The following is a 4,742-nucleotide window of genomic DNA, read 5'->3' on the forward strand; positions in this document are numbered from 1 at the left end:
GGGATCCTAACTCACATGCTCGGAAACTTAACTTTCCGGGCAACCGTTCCCGTCTTATTCAGGGCCACCACAAGCGACTACAGGACCATACGCACATTCACTGTGCGGGACGTACGCCTACAGCGCGACTGTACGGCCGTACTCCCGTCCGCTACGTGGAACGTATTTCTACACGTTGGTGCATGTGTGTGACAAAAACCAAAATTCGAGTGGTGGGTCACTACGGGAAAACAGGACATTTTCGTCGGCCACAAGCCGACGAAAATAGGCCTAATGCCGACGAAAATAGGCCGACGAAATAAACTTGACGAAAATAGGACTATTTTCGTCGGCTGCCGACGAAAATACATCTATTTTCGTCGGCCACAAAAGCCGACGAAAATACACCCCTATTTTCGTCGGCCAAGTTAGCCGACGAAAATAAGTTAGCCATTTTCGTGGGCTTACTTGGCCGACGAAATTATCGCAGTATATTTTCGTCGGCCAGAAGCCGACGAAAATACTGGGACCTCCAGCCAGCAGGTTCAGCTACCTGATGCCCTATATAGATCCTCCATCAACATACAATCAGATCATATTTATGAAATACATCAACATCCAATAAATATAATTGAAGAACGAAATACAATATCACATGATATCGATAACCTCCAAAGCAGTTACTTAACATACATATCCATAAGCATAACATATCCAAAGCAAGTTCTCCACCGAAGGACTTTCGACACGGTCCCCTGCTAGGCCTACTTAACATACATAACAAACATATCCAAAGCATAACATATCCAAAGCAAGTTATCCACCGAAGTACTTTCGACACGCTCCCCTGCTAGTCCTACATGGCAAGTGCAAGAGCCTACAACGCGAAAACACAAATCAAGGAGGAGGGGTAATGTTATGTCCGCTGCCGCAGTCACCTCTAGAAATGTTACGCGGTGCCGATGCTGGCGTGGACGGGCTGGCGGAAACTCCTCGAGGATGAGTACTCGTCGAACCCTGATTATAGAAAAAGTTAAATCTATTTAGTACGCATATGTAAGACAAGTTGAGCATTGCTAGTTATATGATATAATTACCACTTGTGGAGACGGTACACGCACAAATGGTACAAAATTCGGCGGTGGAGGAGGAGGCGAAGGAAGAGGTGGCAAATTAAATTGTGAGCCAAGAGTAGCCGCTAGCATTTCCTACAAACCAAAAGTAGATTAAATATCTTATAGCAATGAAAAGTGCATAAAGACTTGAAAAAATATAAAACTTGCATAGTACCTGAATCTGTCGATGCTGAGCGAAAAAATTTTGCATGTACTCGTGCTGTTGCCTTGCCCACTCCTCTTGCCTCTGCATCGCCTCTTCATGCTGCCTTATCTTCTCCTGCATTATAGTTTCCCTTTGACTTTGCTGTTGGTAGCCCCGAGAATTCTGAGTGGACTAGGAACACCTTGCCTCACTCAAAGCACCACTTGTATCAATAACTCCATTCAACATGCTAAACCTGCCATGTTTCTTCCCTCCCCCGCTTGAGTATAATGCACCGACATCCACATCACTCGTCCTCCAATCATACTCCTCCCCATGACGTGACACCATTTCATCGCCATATCTCGCCTTACCATTTAGACAACCAATAATAAGATTATATTGAAATCATCGCTTAATTGAAATCATATTATTTTACTAACCAGAGTCTGCGTGGCATTGTCACTGCAAAGCAAATCTGGCTGTGTAGGATCTGGGCCGTGGTGGCCTCGAATGTATGTTTCAATATAGCTTGGTGCCACCCCACTTTGTGCCTCCTGATAAAGAAAAAATTGTGATATTGCAAGTAAGCACATAGTAAACAAATTGAATAATAAACACGTACCATTCGACAAGCCAAACGAAGATGTCCATCAGCCCCATATCTCTGCGTAACCCGTGGTCCTGCTTGACGATTAGCTCTCTTCATTCTAGATTTTTCCACAAAGCTAGGTGAAGCCCAATAAGCACAAAGTGCTCGCCAAGCATCCGGACACTTTCTCAACCAAGGCAAACCGCTAATATCAGCTTCAAGGTACTCATCCTCTCGAAGATATATCTCAGAAGCACCCAATTTCTTGTTCATGTGTTGCAGCTTTATTTTCTTGTAGTACAAACAAACGCACTGTATACGAGCATTGGACATCATGTCCCTCACCACCTTCGTCGCTGCCTTGTCAAACACAGAACGAGCCCTATCTTGTAGGCACTGCTCCTCCTCCTCCGGCAAACGATACCTCTCCTAAAAAGAAAAATTAATTCATTAGTCAACTCATAAATGAATCAAATAGATATTAGTTATACAAGTTAGACAAGTTAAGATAAAAAAGTACCCAAAAGTCATTCCAAACTCTCGCTGCCGTCGTGACGCCCTGGTCATCCGATTGCAGCTTATAATGCTCCCACTTCAATGCAGGCTGAAGCACACCTCCAACTGTGACCATTCCTGGGTAGTGAAACCGACAAAGTGTTCCCAATGTTGCATTCACAGGTCTTAACCTATTTTTTCCCTCCCAACAAATATCGTCCCACTGCCTGCAATTAGAACATGTTATCCATCATGTTTCTTATTGGAACTATACAATATATTAAATAAAACAATGACAATAATAAAATATATTACTTACCAATCCCCATGTGGCCTAATCAGTTGACGATTTGCTGGATTGGTTGCTGAAGGAGTCATCACATTGTTGCCTCTAAATCTAAATGTGGTGTATTAGTTAGCTAGCTCATACAAAATTTTTTATGAAATGATTGTAAGTACCTGAACACAGTTTGTGCAGCAGTATCCTCCTCTTCATCCTCCTCCTCCTCCTCCTCTGCATCTCCATCATCTCCATCCTCGCACTCTTCTCTGTCCTCACACCCATCTCCCTCTCCGCTACCTCCATCGCCATCCACGTTCACGACATATTCTTCCTCATCCGCACCCCTACCTTCCTCTTCTTGCTGTTCAAATATAAATATATATTTATTGTTATTAAAAAATAAATTACACATGCAAACTACATATGACTTACTTGCATAGCCTCATCTAGACATCGCTGAAGTGCACTTCTTTGGCTCAGATGAGAACTGCTGCCTCTAAAGAGAGAAGGCCTATCCGAAGATGCGGATCCATCATTCTTCTTTCCCTGACTCCTTGAAGACGAGGATACATCCTTCTTTCCCTTCCCCTTCAGAGCGTGCACAAATGACCTCATCCTAAAAAATAAAATATGGTTAGTTAATATCATATGAAGCAATGGTAAATAAAAGATAACAAGTTTCATAACAAAAATTACCAAATAGAACACTATTAAGAAAAACTACATATAACATCACATTACATGTTAAAATTCATCGGGGTCATCTTCTTCAGCTACGGGGCCACCATGAGTAGTACCATGCCGCGTTTCAGACGTTGTGAACATTACTTTACTTGCACGACGTGGCCGTTTCTTCTTTCGAACCTCAGAAACTATTACATCACCAGTGTCACCATCTAATCTGTCAAGTGCCATCCCAATATCAACTTCAAAGGCTCCATCACAGTCATTTTCCTGAAATGCTTCAGGAACAGTACGATCAAGCTCACATTCATCGTAACCTTCATCTCCAGGAATAGGCAATCGACCTGGAGGACATACTCTCTGAACAATCCACCATGGTTCCAAACTTTCCAAACGGCATGGATACGACATGTAATAGACCATCTCAACTTGATGTGCAAGGACAAATGGATTGTAACCAGAAAGTCGCAATTTGTGGTTCACCTCCACTAAACCAAGTTTTTAATTATGCTTTACCCCAGAACCTAATTTACTATTGAACCAATCACAATAAAATAACACAACTCTTAAATCTTTTAACCCTTCAAACTTCAGCTCCACTATATTCTCAATGACACCGAAATACTCCGTGATAGAACCATCTGAGGCACTCGCGGTGGTCACAACTCCACTATTTGTTGTGGCGGCATGTGGATTTTTTGCTTCAAACTTGGTTGAACGGAACCGAAATCCGTTTATGTCATAACAACCATAACTCCTAGCAGTCGTGCTTCCATGTGAAAGCTGTCTTAGATCATCATGGACACTGCTATCCTTCATGCACTACAAGTTTTAAAATTTTGTTAACTCATAACAAGTTATATAAATAAGGTACTTAGAGTAAGGATGCTTACATGTCTTCTAAACCATGTGACAAAATTTGGACCACCACGTAAACCCTCACGCCGTAAGGTTTCGAGCTGTTTAGCAGTTGGTTGTCGTGCATATCTCCATTGTTCCTGGTCAAACAACCTACAGATTCTTTATTTAGCACAAGTACATTGCTAAGCGTGCTTCACATATGAGATATATGTCATGGTACTTACACGAAATATTTTTCCATCTCCTCCATATTTGTGTACATATACAACAATGCAGTATTCCATTCTTGTATGCACATTTCATAGACCAAACTAGCACCGACGGCCTTGCCAGTCCACTGAAACAGCTTGAGATTGCTCTTCGGTGTCTCATTCGAGGTGTGGTAGCGCGGTATATGAGCATTAATGTTATTTTCTTCTGCAAAATATGTGCTCGTGTAGTGTGAGATCTCCTTAAGATAGAATGCCTCGGCAATGCATCCCTCCACTCGTGTTTTATTTCCGATGGTTGCTTTGAGCTTCTTTAAGTCTCGTTCAACAAAGTACATCCACCTGTATTGTACGGGGCCACCCACCTCAGCTTCATAAG

At 42.4% G+C, this 4,742-nt stretch overlaps 1 long non-coding RNA gene across 1 annotated transcript; it reads right to left on the reverse strand.

The window, feature by feature from the left end:
• Positions 1-923: 923 nt before the first annotated feature.
• Positions 924-1,297, reverse strand: LOC112896413. Its single transcript, XR_003229446.1, has 3 exons — positions 1,270-1,297; positions 1,077-1,187; positions 924-996 (listed from the first exon to the last, which is right to left on the reverse strand). It is a non-coding gene; the product is annotated as an uncharacterized LOC112896413 (long non-coding RNA).
• Between the last annotated feature and the right edge of the window lie 3,445 nt (positions 1,298-4,742).

The sequence above is a fragment of the Panicum hallii genome, chromosome 6, assembly GCF_002211085.1.
Source record: "Panicum hallii strain FIL2 chromosome 6, PHallii_v3.1, whole genome shotgun sequence".
In the NCBI taxonomy this organism is placed as follows: Eukaryota; Viridiplantae; Streptophyta; class Magnoliopsida; order Poales; family Poaceae; genus Panicum; species Panicum hallii.